Below are 15079 nucleotides of genomic sequence, written 5' to 3'. Positions count from 1 at the left end.
AGAAGTTGTGTTCATGACATGGGATTCATTTATCAAATTACCCCCCTTTGAACAACATAATAGGCTGGAAAGGGCCTTATTTAGCTTTAGCACTCATGAAAGGCTTGGAAGAGATTGCTATTCTACTTCACCTTTCTAATATGGTAGCACTAGAAACGTCTATAGTGCCATATAAAATAACAAACATGCCATTTTTAAGCATTATGATCAATGTTCAAACACCCCCTGGAACATCTGCACTACTCTCTCCCCTGCTACAGTCGCCTGCAACACCATTTGTGCAATGAATACCTGAAACACTGTATGCCCTCTCCACAAATATCCTTTGCCTATTTCACACCTTAGTTTGGCAGTGTCTGTCAGGCTTACCAGGACAAAGAAGTGTCAAATTTGCCCTGTAGATTCATCTATACAGAGATCTCTGCCATGATATTTATCTCTTGTTTACCATACTCACAGAATAATGACCGACCTCTTTGGATGCAGACATCCCTGACACACCTTCTACCCACATCCTTCACAGATCTCCCCTATTCCCCACACATCTGCAAAGACACCGAGCCCACACCTCACTTGCCTCCTGCAACACAGATTACTGACACATGCTTTCATTTCTAATATGAAAATGTATTCTTCCAGCTTAAGAAGTGCAATAAATATGCACACAAAATGCCCTCTCCTTCTTAGCAGAGTAACTGAGGAATTGAGCTGACAAAGACTTCATAGTTGAGCAAGCAGAACCGCACTGATTTGGGGACCTCATTCTGGGTGTATAGAGGAAGGAAGGGGAAAGAATACAGTCTTCCCTTACCTTTATCCCCTTCCCTGTACTGTATTTTAGAGCTCTCTTTCATGCATGGTGTGCTGAATGACTGAAGCCTATGTGATTTCAGAGACATTACCTTCTCCTTGTATTGCACACCTGGCTGTGCAGGGATAGAATTCAAATTTTGACTAATTATTGAGTCTGCACAGTATTCGGATTGTGTATTCCTAGCTCAGTGGGGACGTGGGGTTTTATGCTTGGTATGGAGGGAGACTGCAGGGATTCAGAAGGAGCACAGTGCAAAGTATGTGACTGAAAAGCAACAGTTGAGGCTGTGAAGCAAGGACACCCACTGGAGTCAATATGGCTTTAAAGAGTAGTAGGGGCTGTCAGGGTTGCAATCCCTACAACTGGCCATTCCTATCACCAAGATGAGCCTGAAAAGGTGATTCAGGGAGACTGTGCTCAGCAGAACACCACTATCGGAAGCTGGGAGGAGGGAGCTATGCTGACCATCTTTCTTATAACATTTGGGTGACTAATTTCTCCCTGAACTTGGCATCATATACCACAAATATACCACTTGTTGCAACACTTGACGTTTCCTAGTGCTTCACCTTCACTGTGTGGACCTATTTGGCTATCATTCCTGTAATTACAGAGTCATAGTGATCTATGCACACTCTTGATATTATATATCCATGCAACTATGTATACAGGTTGAACATTTATAAATAAGCCACATATTAGAGAGTACACATTTTCTCTCTATGCACATTTGTATGTAATCTAGGAATTTATCAAATTAATTCATCACACAGCATAAAACAATGAGCAAATGTGAATATCCATTACGCAATAAAGCACAAATTATGATGCTTGATACAAAGTGAACCAATAAAGTAATGAGCTATCAGACTGGAGTAAATTTGCTTGGAGCAATACTTTAGAGTTTAAGGGCCGTTTGTGAGGAACAAATGGAAAGAGCTGAGAGAATGTCCAGGGCTACCATACATTCAGGAACGCGCCTCCTAGCTGGTTAAGCCATAACAAATGAAACCACTAGTAAGCCTTCTGCAAGTTGTTTCTAACAGGTACCTAGTAGTTAAATACCCAGAGATATACAAAGGGTTTATTATTTTTATTTATTTTTAGTCTTAAGGCATGGTGGTAAGTTGTGTGCTACCTTGGCATCCTTCATTTAAGGTTCCGATGAAAGAAGAATTTTCCGTTTGTGAGGCGATGCCACTCTCATAATAAGGCTTCTCTCGTGGAAGCTGTTTGCGTGACAGACCCATCTCACAAAACACAGTGACAGAGTTCTGGCTGGGAGGATCCAGAGGAGTCGAGCAGTGAGCATGCATACAGGCCACCAAGGAGAGGCTCACTGGATGACAGGCAATTGATCTCCACTGTAAACTCCAGTCAGTATACAAGAGAATACAGCGCCTAGACTTCGCACAAAGTTCTAATGCCAGGTTGAACGTGTTCACTAACTGAGTGACAAACTTGGCAGGCGGCCTTGGGTCCATAATAAAACCTGTAAAGTAAAATGTAAGTGAATTTGCAGTGGTGTGGCTCTGGATTTTTGCAAGAGATTGAATAAAATCCAGTCAGATTGCAGATTTAAAGGAGCTGGACCTCCAGCTTCAGGCTGCAGCTAGAGGGCACAGAAAAGCTTCAAAACTTCTCATCAGAGATTTGATTAAACTAAACAGAGTCCTAATTTCCACTCTGGCATTATCAACTCCTGGGGCAGCATTTTAAACCATTATGAATCAGACAGAGGAGCTCGAAAACAAGTGTGTTGTGGGCTCGGAGGGCGGTTCTATATGGCTTGTGGATCTCGCGGGTATATTCTTTATGGCTCAGGGTATGTTTTATTTGGATGACGTAACAGGGTTTTGCAGTGGCTCTGTACTCAGGAATAAAGGATACTACTGCCACACTACACTGGTGTGGACATTATCACTTCAATTACTACAATTAGTGTCGACGAGTTATCTGGAGTACAGTGAAGGACCTATGCAAGCAGGTGAACTGCTTGGACAATTTCAGAAGTACAGCGGAACATCAGATGTACCGCCCGACCTTGCGCTACCATACGGAATGAATTGGTACCTTAGAAAAATAAAGCAAGAAACTACGGAAGAACTTGAAATCAAGGTATTTCCTGTCAGCATTGTGTACAGCTAATTTTTGAAGTAGTGGACAGTTACTACTGCGGGGGCACGTATGTTCGGCATGCTTCAACATGAGCACTGCTTTCAGCAGTGAATATTTCTTGTGTGCCTGCCATCGCATCATAGTATTTCTAGAATCTCTGTGCATTTATTTGCCTTACGAGGTCAGGGTGCATGACCTTACGTATCCGCCATCTTGTTTGTTGGCAAGTGCACTTGTTGTACTGGCGATCTCAGAGGCAGACACAGCACTGAATACAAACATGGCATACATAACAGAAGTAAGGGTAATTCACTAATTTGAGAACTGTGGACAGTACAATGTTTTTGTATTTTTTCTGCTGTTTTCTCTACATATATGTTTGACTCAATATAGAAAAATACAGTAAACATGTGTGCTCAAAATTATAGAATCCGTCCACACCAGCCTTTTTGGGCATCTTGTTCAGAACCGACCCTGAAATGGACAGAATGGAAAGACTATTCTATGAATTATATTGCTGCCATTGATGTTGATGAGAAAATGTCAGCAGAGCAAATGAAGAGAATTCTCTTACATTCTCTTGGTCCTATAGGTTTGAAAATGTACACCAGATTATCTAAAATGCCAGTTGGTGGTGATGTTAACATTTGTGGCGACTGTGGATACACTGGATAAACATTTTGACACTAACAAAAGCACAGAAAAGTACATGGCTGAATTACAAAAATGTCTGCAAGGAGAATTGATTAGAGATCAAGTCGTGAAGCATGCTTGTAATCTGGCAATAGAGGAATGACTATGGATACGTGGAGGCTCGCCATTGGAGACCATTTTAGCAATCGTTCGGAAAACGGAAATGTTGTAGAAGTGGCATTGAAGCAAGAAGAGAAAGGCAGTACTTCCGTTACAATAAGTTTTAAAGGAGGCATAAATAAACCACATTTTGAAAGAAGCAAGGATAAACTGAGAGGAAAAGTGAAGAGCAGATGTTACAGAACACCTTGCATATAGCAAATGTTGTCCAGCACTAAACCAGAAGTGCAGTAATTAAGGAATTAAGGGTCACTATGCTAAAGTGTGTAAAAGGACGAAACGTGTGAAATGTGTGTATGAAGAGTCTGGGGATGCATGAAGGAGGGAACTGGATCAAGACTCAGATAATGATAGCATCACTGTGGTCAGGAAAAAATTAATTTAAATATTACTTGTGAAAACCAGAATGATGGATGACAATTGGTGGAGTGGGATTGAATATTTATGCGTATTCAGGTTCACCTTTCAGCATTGTAAATGAGAAAGTTTGGAGAGAAAAGTTTGTAAACAAAATAGGAGAATCTTTGCTGGAATCCTATATTGATACAGAAGGTTACAGGGGAGAAAGCATAGACATCCTTGGATTTAGGGGGTTAACATTCAAGTTTAAACACAGAGGCCCTTATTACGAGTCTGGCGTTCCTGGGACCGCTAGACTCGCAGTGGCGGTCGGTTCACCGCCAAAGCAGCGGTCCGGCCTCCACATTATGACTGTGCCACAGTCCGACCGCCAGCACTGCCACGTTGCCACCGGTCGACAGCCTGGTGGTGTCATCAGACTTAATACACCGGGGCAGGGCTGCAAGCTTGCAAAGGCTGGCAGAGACGGAGTGCCTGGGGCCCCGTGGACAGCCCCATCACGCTTTTCACTGCCTAAATTACCGGTAGTGAAAAGTGCAACAAGTGCTGTCGCACCCGCCGCACCTCAACATTGCAGCCGGCTCAATTACGACCCAGCGTCAATTTTGTGGCCGGTTTCCCGCTGGGCCAGCGGGAAACTCATAATATGGCCAGCGGACGGGAAACCAGAGTGGCAAGTTTTCCATCCTAAAGAGTTTGGCAGGCAGCCTCTGCTGCCTGCCAAACTCAAAATGAGGGCCAGAATGTCACATGTTAAATGATATGCAGCAAAAAGAGGCCCTTCTGTACTGGGTTGGAAGGATCAGGGTAATCTACTTATAATTTTAGATCCCAACAGCAAAGAGCAAGTATTGACTGTGAATGAGGGCACAGCAGTGGGAGACATATTGTCAGACATTTCCAAAATTCTCCAGTAAGGAACTAGGGAACCTAATTGGGATTGAACACAACATTAGGTTAAAAAGCGGTGCATGTTCCAAGGTGCATAGTCAGGAATGTGCCTCTGGCACTGAGGGAGGAAGTCTCTGAGGAGTAAAAGAAGTTAGTATTGGCTGCAATGATCGAGCCAATAGACACTTCTGAATGGATTTCTCCATTGGTTGTAGCGTGATGTAAGAAAGGTAAGATACCGTTGTGTGTCCATCTACGTTATTTGAACAAAAGTATCCCTTACCAAAAATCAGCGGGATGATTATGTTGCTCAAAAGGTGCTAAATGGTGCTCCACAATTGATGTATCTTCGGCATACCATCAAATCTCATTAGTAACAGATTCAATGAAGTACACTGCCTTCATTATGCCAGATGGTTGCTTCCAAATCAGACGCATGCCCTTTGGATTACCATCAGCTGCAACTGTTTTTCAAAGGTTAATGTTTCATTTGCTTGGAAAAGAGGAAAGAATAAAATATTTCCAGGATGGTATTCTGGTTTTTGGCAAGAGCAAAGAAGAACAGAATGTTAAATTAATGAAGGTGTTGACCATTCTGGACTCAAAAGGGTTAACTGTGGCATTGGCAAAATGTGCTTTGGCTGAAAGAAGTGTAACATATTTTAAGACATGTGATTGATGAATAGGGAGTGAATGTGAAACCATCTTTTGTAGAAGCTACTAAGGATGCAGCTACTCCAAAAAAAAAGGATGACGTAAAGTAATTTTTAAGTCTTGTTAAGTACTGTGCCAAATTTGTACTGAGGTTTTCTGTAAAATGCTACAACATTAGACAGTTATTGAAAAGTGGGAACAAATGTATAAGGTCACAACAATGTGACGGTGATTTTGTACACATAAATGTATATCTAACACAACAAGGTTAAGTAGCTTTGACCCTAGTGCTGATTGTGTTACAACAACTGATGCTAGTAACAAGGGGTTAGGTGCTATGTTATCTCATGTAAATGGTAAGGGCAAGAAGAACGAGTTACTTACCTTCGGTAACGACTTTTCTGGTGGATACATTAGCTACCTGTGGATTCCTCACCTCATGAATACTCCCATGGCGCCAGCATTCGACGGAAATCTTCTTACTAGTCTCTGCACGTCGACGAGGACGTCACTCTAGCCCACGCAACGCCGTCTGACGTCATACAGGCAATAAGAGGTCCTCGACGACGTGCGGACGTCAGTACCAATCATTTTTTACGTGCATGAGAACAACCAGGCAATGCAATGAAAGAGCAAGGCAACATCCCATTATATTGTAAAAATACACAACATTGTATGAATAACTGTAAATCTTTTTATATAAATATATATATATATAAAACTTTCTCTTTTAAAATATATACACACACCAAGTATATACACAAAGATATATACATATATACATATATATAAATATATTATATACACATCTATTGCACCCTCAAAGACCAAGAGGAGCGCACTCAAGGATTACTTGGTAAGACCAGAAAGGCAACGGGGAGGCGGGTGGGACCGTGAGGAATCCACAGGTAGCTAATGTATCCACCAGAAAAGTCGTTACCGAAGGTAAGTAACTCGTTCTTCTGATGGATACAACTACCTGTGGATTCCTCACCTCATGAATAGAGTCCCAAAGCAGTACCACGCCCGGCGGTGGGTGCCTAAATGGTCAAACCAAGAAATCCTGCAGCACTGACCGTGCAAAATGGCCGTCCCTTCTAACCTCAGAATCCAAACAGTAATGTTTTGCAAAAGTGTGAAGGGACGACCAAGTTGCGGCCTTGCAGATGTCGACCACAGGAACACCCCTGGCCAAGGCCGAAGTGGCCGACTTAGCTCTGGTGGAATGAGCTCTAATGCCCTCAGGAGGATCCTTCTTTGCCAAAGAGTAACATATTTTAATGCAAAGAACAACCCACCTGGATAGTGTTCTCTTGTGGACTGCCTTTCCTCTCCTCTTGCCCACGTATCCAATAAACAGCTGATCCTCCAGCCTGAAATCCTTTGTTCTATCAATAAAGAAGCTCAACGCTCTCTTTGGATCCAGACGGTGCAGTCTTTCTTCCTCTTTGGAAGGATGAGGCGGAGGATAGAACGTGGACAAAGTAATTGCCTGAGCCAAATGGAAGGGTGAAACAACCTTCGGGAGGAAAGCAGCCTTGGTCCTCAACACCACCTTATCCCCATAAAAAGTTGTATAAGGGGGCTTTACTGATAAGGCCTGCAACTCACTCACTCTCCTTGCTGATGTTATAGCTATCAGGAAGACTGTTTTTAAAACCAAATACCTCAAGGGGCAAGAATGCATAGGTTCAAAAGGGGACCCCATAAGGAAAGTCAGGACCAAGGACAAATCCCATTGCGGCATAACGAATGGCTTTGGAGGATATTGATTTAGAAGACCTTTCAAGAATCTGATAACAATAGGGGATTTAAATAAAGATGGTTGGTCTGGAAGACATATGAAGGCTGACAAGGCCGATAAATAACCCTTAATGGTAGCCACTGCACAACCTTTCTGCGCCAGAGATAGAGCAAAAGACAAAACGTCCGATAGATGAGCATGCAAAGGATCAATCTGCCTCTCTCCACACCACGCAACAAATTTAGACCACCTATTAGCGTAGATAGATTTAGTGGAGTGTCGCCTGGCCGCTAATATAACATCCACTACCTCAGGCGGGAGAGAGAAGGAACTCAGGTTGCCCTGTTCAATCTCCAGGCATGTAGGTGCAGACTCTGGAGGTTGGGGTGTAGAACCTGCCCCTGCGACTGCGAGAGGAGGTCTGCCCTGAAAGGGAGACGGAGCGGCGGGCACATTGAGAGTTGGAGAAGGTCGGAGTACCACACCCTCCTTGGCCAATCCGGAGCTATTAAGATTACTAGAGCCCGGTCTTGGCGAATCTTCCTCAATACTCGAGGAATCAAGGGTATGGGAGGAAACGCGTAAAGCAACTGGCCGCACCAGGTTATTTGAAACGCGTCCCCCAACGCCCCCTGCATCGGATACTGAAGGCTGCAGAACAACGGACAATGCGCGTTCTCTCGAGTGGCAAACAGATCTACCCGAGGAAACCCCCACCTCTGGAAGATTAAACGGACTTGATCTGGATGGAGACGCCACTCGTGTTCTGCCGAGAAGTGGCGACTGAGACTGTCCGCACGCACGTTCAAAACTCCGGCCAGATGGTTTGCTATCAAGCAAATCCGATGGTCCTTTGCCCAGGACCATAGTCGAAGAGCTTCTCTGCAGAGAAGGTACGACCCCACTCCTCCCTGCTTGTTTATGTACCACATCGTGGTAGTATTGTCCGTTAGGACCTGTACCGACTGACCACGAAGGGAAGGGAGGAAGGCCTTGAGAGCCAGACGTACAGCCCGTAACTCTAACAGATTGATATGAAACATCTGTTCCTCTGGAGACCAAAGACCTTTGATCTCCAGATCCCCCAGATGAGCTCCCCACCCTAGAGTGGAAGCATCCGTTATGACTGTGGCCACTGGTGGTGACTGCTGGAACGGCTTTCCTTGTGAAAGATTGTTGCTTGCAATCCACCACTTCAAATCCACAGCAGCATCTCTGGAGATCTTGACAGTACCCTCTAGATCCCCTCTGTGTTGAGACCACTGCCTTCGGAGGCACCACTGAAGAGCCCTCATGTGCCAGCGAGCATGCGTGACCAACAGAATGCAGGAGGCAAAAAGACCGAGCAGACGAAGGACCTTGAGGACTGGAACTACCGCTCCATTTCGAAACATTGGAACCAAATCCTGAATATCTTGAATCCGCTGAGGCGGAGGAAAGGCCCGACCCAATGTTGTATCCAGTACTGCCCCTATGAACAGGAGGCGCTGAGAGGGCTCTAGGTGAGATTTGGGCTCGTTCACCGAAAAACCCAGGTCGAACAACAACTGGGTTGTTGACTGCAGATGATGCGACACAAGCTCCGGGGACTTGGCTTTGATCAACCAGTCGTCCAAGTAAGGGAATACTGCTATCCCCTTCCTTCTGAGTTCTGCCGCAACCACCGACATCACCTTCGTGAAGACTCGAGGTGCTGAAGTAAGACCAAACGGAAGGACCGCAAACTGATAGTGTTGCGATCCCACCACAAACCGGAGATACTTCCTGTGTGACTTGAGTATCGGGATATGAAAGTAAGCATCCTGCAAGTCGACAGACACCATCCAGTCTTCCATGTTCAACGCCAAAAGCACCTGTGCTAGGGTCAGCATCTTGAACTTTTCCTGCTTGAGGAACCAATTCAAGATCCTCAGGTCCAGAATTGGTCTCAAACGACCATCCTTCTTGGGAATCAGGAAATACCTTGAGTAAACTCCTCGACCCCTTTCCTGCTCCGGGACCAACTCCACCGCGCCCTTTGAAAGGAGGACTTGCACCTCCTGTTCTAGCAACAGGAGGTGTTCTTCTGAACAATACGAAGGGCGGGGCGGGATGAGGGGCGGGAACTCCCGAAAGGGAAGGGTGTAGCCTTTTCCCACAACACTGAGAACCCAAGTGTCCGATGTAACAGTCTTCCATTTGGTGAGAAAATGCTGTAATCTTCCCCCTACAGGAGAGGAGTGAGTGGGAAATGGTGGAAGCCTAAGGCTGCTTCCCCTGCTGCACCCCGCCAGAGGATGAGGAAGAGGCAGAGTGCTGCTGAGAGGCTCCTCTGGTGCGGACCCTACCTCTCCCCCTGAAAGATCTATAGGGATGGGAAGAAGCAGGTTGCTGATATCTCCCCCGAAAGGAAGAGGAGGAAGAGCCACGCCCAAATCCACGAAACCTCCTGAAGAATCTGGAAGAGGCCGTGGAAGAAGGAGCTTGGAGCCCTAACGACTTAGCCGTGGCCCTGCTTTCCTTAAAACGTTCCAAGGCCGAATCAGCCTTAGCTCCAAACAGTTTGTCCCCATCAAACGGGAGATCCAACAATGTGGACTGTACATCTGCCGAAAAGCCCGAGTTACGGAGCCAGGCCTGTCTCCTTGCCACCACAGTTGTGCCCATTGCCCTGGCTACCGAGTCGGTGGTATCCAGTCCCGTCTGGATAATTTGGGTCGCAGCAGCCTGGGCATTTGAGACAAGATCCAAAAGACCCTGGGGAAGCTCTGTAAACGAAGAGGAAATGTCATCCATCAGAGCATGAATATACCTCCCCAGGATACAGGTTGCATTGGTGGCTTTTAACGCCAGACTGCAGGACGAAAAAATCTTCTTCGACTGCGCCTCTAGCTTCTTTGAATCTCTGTCCCCAGGCACCGTCGGAAAAGAACCAGGCGCTGACTTGGACGAGCAGGAGGCCTGCACCACCAATCTCTCCGGCGTAGGGTGCCTAGATAGGAAACCAGGGTCAGTTGGAGCCGTCCGATACCTCCTGGCCACGGCTCTGTGAACTGCTGGGGAAGATGCCGGCCTCTTCCACACCTCTAACACCGGGTCCAGCAGAGCGTCATTAAATGGTAACAGAGGCTCCGCCGCGGCTGAGGCCGGATGTAACACCTCTGTCAAAAGGTTTTGTTTTGCCTCCACCACCGGCAAAGGCAGGTCCAAAAAACTAGCTGCCTTCCGTACCACTGCATGAAAGGAAGCAGCCTCCTCAGTATATTCCCCCGGGGACGAAAGGTCCCACTCAGGGGAAGTGTCCAGCCCACTGGCCGACTCCAGTCCACGCAGCCCATCACCCGAGTCCTCTAGCTCTCCTTCCTCTAGGGCTCGTTGGTACTCCTGCTCTTCCAATACACGGAGAGCACGTCTCCTTGAATGAAGTCGTTGCTCAATACGCGGAGTCGACAATGCCTCCGCCGAAGTCGAAGATCGGCGCCGATCTTCAGAAGCCACCGACGCCGCATCCGGCGCCACAGGTAACTTCGGCGCCGACGGAAGAGCAGCTGAAGCAGATGGACCCACCGGAGTCACAGGCCGAAATCCCGACGTCAACGGGATGGAAATCCCCGGGGCCAATCCTTCTGAAGCCACCGGAGCGGACACCGGCGCCGACATTGGCGCCGAGCCCACGTTCCCAAACGGGAGAAAGGGCATAAAGGGTGCCGGCCGAAGAGGCGCAGGATCACCCAAAGAAAAGGCCAAAGGCCCAGCCGGAGCACCCCCTGGAGCCATCTGTTGGAAGATGGCATACATCGCATTCAAGAATGCAGAACTATCGGCTCCAGGGGTGGGAAAAGCCGGATACTGGGGTGCCTGTCTCGGAGGCGACCCCGACGCCGGCCTCGGCGTCTGCGCCGGAGAAAACACTTGAGGCTCCAATACCTCAATCACCGACGCCTGTCCAGGTGAAGTTGGAGACGCCGGAGAGGGCAACGGCGTCGAAGGATGCGGCGTAACCGTGGGACTGACCTCCCATGTCCTTCGGCGCCGATCCGGAGACCTGGAACGAGTCTCCTTTGAATGACGCCGAGATTCTCTACGGCGCCGGGAGTCTCGATGACGCCGATGTCTTGGGGAACAAGACTTCTTGTGATGTTTCTCCTTTGACTTGGCCATAAACAGCTTCGCCTCACGTTCCTTGAGGGCCTTTGGATTCATGTGCTGACATGAATCACAAGTCGAGACGTCGTGGTCGGAGCTCAAACACCAAAGGCAATCGGAATGAGGATCCGTCACCGACATCTTGCCTCCACATTCACGACAAGGCTTAAATCCAGACTTTCTCTGCGACATTATTTCCACAGCGAAAGACTACGCAGCAAGATATACACTGTAACCGCAAGAGTAACAGTTGCTCCCTCGAAGATAACCGTTTCGAATGCACGGAAAAAAGGGAACTGACGTCCGCACGTCGTCGAGGACCTCTTATTGCCTGTATGACGTCAGACGGCGTCGCGTGGGCTAGAGTGATGTCCTCGTCGACGTGCAGAGACTAGTAAGAAGATTTCCGTCGAATGCTGGCGCCATGGGAGTATTCATGAGGTGAGGAATCCACAGGTAGTTGTATCCATCAGAAATGTGTAATACCTTTTGCGTCAAGATCTCGAACACCAACAGAAGAAAAGAATCCCATTATTGAAAAAGGGGCGTTAGGCTGTGCTTGGGCCCTGGAACACGCAGAGCATTTGTGTGGGGCAAACCAATACCCATTCACGAACCAGTGGTTAAATTACGGACAACAGAGGGTACTGTCAATGGGTCCGCAAGAATTGTGAGCATATGTATGTGCATGCAAGATTTTATATACAAGGTGGTGTATGTGCCTGGGAAAGAAAAAAGAGTTTCAGATTTCCTTTTTAGGATGCCTGTGCAGTTAGAAGAATGTGAAGACGCAAATGGAATGAGTACCGTATAGCACTCACACGTGATAATGGTTTACATGCAGTAAAAAACAGTGGGAGGAACAATACAAGAAGGATGCTGTGTTGCTAGAAGTATCTAAGTATATCGCAGATAGGTGGCCTAGCAATTGACATTTATCAGACATGATCAAACTCTTTTGGGAGGTGAGATCTAACTTACCACTGGATAATGGAATAATATTGGGCAGGGGGGGGAGAATGGTTCCTCCACTGGGTCCAAGAAGTAACATTTTGTATTTATGTCTTGAAGGCCATTTTGGCATTGGGCAAACTAAGTTGTAAAAAAATTATTTTGGTGGCCGGGAGTTGATTCAGCTATTTAACTTATAGTCCGCGAACCTGTGGACTGTTGTAAAGCTGATGAGTCTCTCCAAACACTCAGACCTCCCATGAGGGAAAAACACAGGCCAAGAAAATCCATGGGAGTCCACTGACATTGACATAATGGGTTCCGTGGGATCACCCAAGAAGTATATCCTTGTACTTATGGATTTATTTTCATGGGGGCCAGTGGTAGAGAAAGCTGACACAGATTCATAATTTACATTTTCGGATTGTGTTCTATGTTTTGAGGTAATTCCTACTACTATGAGTGACAATGGTGTACAATTTACATTCCACACCTTTAAATAGTACTATGATAGGATTGGTGTAAAAATTTAAACCACTTCCTTGTACAATACTAGTGTTAATAGCATGATTGAGAGGTTCACCCGTGTCATTAAGTGGTAATTCAACCTGCATGTGCAATTAATAAGGACAGGGTGGTAAAATGAAAGCTGTTTGGGCTTATAAGATCACAAGGAATGAAGCTACTGGCTTGTCACCTTTTTTAATTATGGGAGGAAGGAATCTGAGAACAAAATGTAATCATGGTTTGATGACTGGCATGTGTGTGGAACTGTGGTCGTTAGAAACAGTGAGAGAGACAATGGAAAAAAAACATCTTAAGAGTAAGCAGTATTATGATGCAAAAAACACACCAAACCTGTGAGCATAAAGGTTGGAGATTGGGTTCATATAAAGAAACCAGAATTTGGGGCCAAAGGTGATAGCAAGTTTTGTGACTCTGGGGAAGTGGTTGAAGTTTTGCATAATGCTGTGTGGTTGGGCAATGGAAAAGTATGCAAGAGTAGCTTCAGGCAACAGAGAAATGTTCCAAGGTATGAATGTGAGAAATGGGAATCAGTCTCAAACGGATCAGGATAAGTGTGATAGTGACTATGATTGGTTAGAAGTGGATATGGATGCAAGAGAGGCAACGGAAGTGACAAGGGAAGGAAATATTTTTGGTATGAGTGCAAGGAAGGCAACAGAGGAAACAATGGAAGGAGTGATGAACGATGGAATGAGAAACGATGAGGTAGGTTCTCCGGGTGTTCAAGGGAGTCAAGATGTTGCACTTGACAATCATCAGGAAGGAAGTTTGGAAGTTTAAGTTTATTGACACGGTTAATTAAAACCATTGCGATTCTGACATACATAATAGTATAAATACTTTGCCTACTCATTTTATTAATAGAGACCCATAAAAAAAACATATAAAGCTTATTTGAAACTAAAACATATCATGGTAAAGAGTTGTGCGTAGCTAAAATGTTCTCCAATAATTCCAACCTTGGTCTTGAACTTAACTTTAGGACTTTCTTTCTCCCTTACGAACACTATAAATGTGGATGAGCGAAGCTCAGTGAGAATCCTAAGTTGTACCCAATGCTGATTCCTGGCTGGAACTAAACTTTCAGAGCTTTACTAATCATAAAATGATGGCCCATGCACAATTGACTTCAACTTTATTCACTAATTCTTTCTGTGCCTGTACCATACATTTGGTCTCTCGACAAGAAAACGGAATTGAAAGCCGGCTAAGCCAGCTAATAATGGCCGGCCTGCATGAGCGTATGTTCAGTGTCTTAAAAATGTTTTTCAGATATAATGTCCTGTGGCCTAGCAAAGCCGGGCACACACAAAAAATGTGTTCTAATGACTCTTGTCTGTACCCACACTGTCGACAGGAATGTATCAGATCCTGCTGTCTCCATGAAGGGACCATATCCTTCGTTTTCATTAACCCAAAGCGGAAAAGCATGAACCGATGTTTCAGCGACTGGTTGAAGGTTGCTTATGAGTGCAAGGAAGGCAACAGAGGAAACAATGGAAGGAGTGATGAACGATGGAATGAGGAACGATGAGGTAGGTTCTCCGGGTGTTCAAGGGAGTCAAAATGTTGCGCTTGACGATGATCAGAAAAGAGATTCGTGTATTGAAGGAGAACAGCTTAAACAGACTAATCAGAGAGTTAGGAGACCATCTAAACGGTTAGAAGTGTGCATTTGCGAAGCAGATAAATGAGGTATTGTTCTTTAAGTTTTTTTGTAATTTTTTTTTTTTTTTTAATCTTGGGGAAAATGTTAATGTATGGATATGTACTAAAAACATTAGTCATGTTTTTGCTTTGTTCAATGAAGTCTACATGTTTTACATTGTTTTGTTCAACTATAAAAATAAAAAGGGGGTTGTGTTGTGGGGTTGCGGGTTCAATCTATAAGGCTTGTGGGTATGTTCTATATGGCTCGTGGGTATGTTTTATACGGATGAGGTAATGGGGTTCCTGGGAGAATGGTTGGAGTGGCCTTGAGTTGTGCGGACGTTTCTGCTGTGGCTCTGTATGCTGGAATAAAGGATATTTCTACCACATTACATTGGTGTGGACATTATCACTTCATTTACTACAGAGTG

The 15079-nt window shown here is 45.5% G+C and overlaps 1 protein-coding gene across 3 annotated transcripts in view; it reads right to left on the bottom strand.

The window, feature by feature from the left end:
- Window positions 1–15079, bottom strand: part of TBC1D17 (TBC1 domain family member 17) — a 416105-nt gene that overhangs the window by 338282 nt on the left and 62744 nt on the right. The gene's annotated exons all lie outside the window — the stretch shown is intronic.

Source organism: Pleurodeles waltl, chromosome 7 (genome assembly GCF_031143425.1).
Source record: "Pleurodeles waltl isolate 20211129_DDA chromosome 7, aPleWal1.hap1.20221129, whole genome shotgun sequence".
NCBI classification, from domain to species: domain Eukaryota; kingdom Metazoa; phylum Chordata; class Amphibia; order Caudata; family Salamandridae; genus Pleurodeles; species Pleurodeles waltl.
Note: the sequence above shows the minus strand (reverse complement) of the source record. Positions and strands in the feature narration are given on the sequence as shown.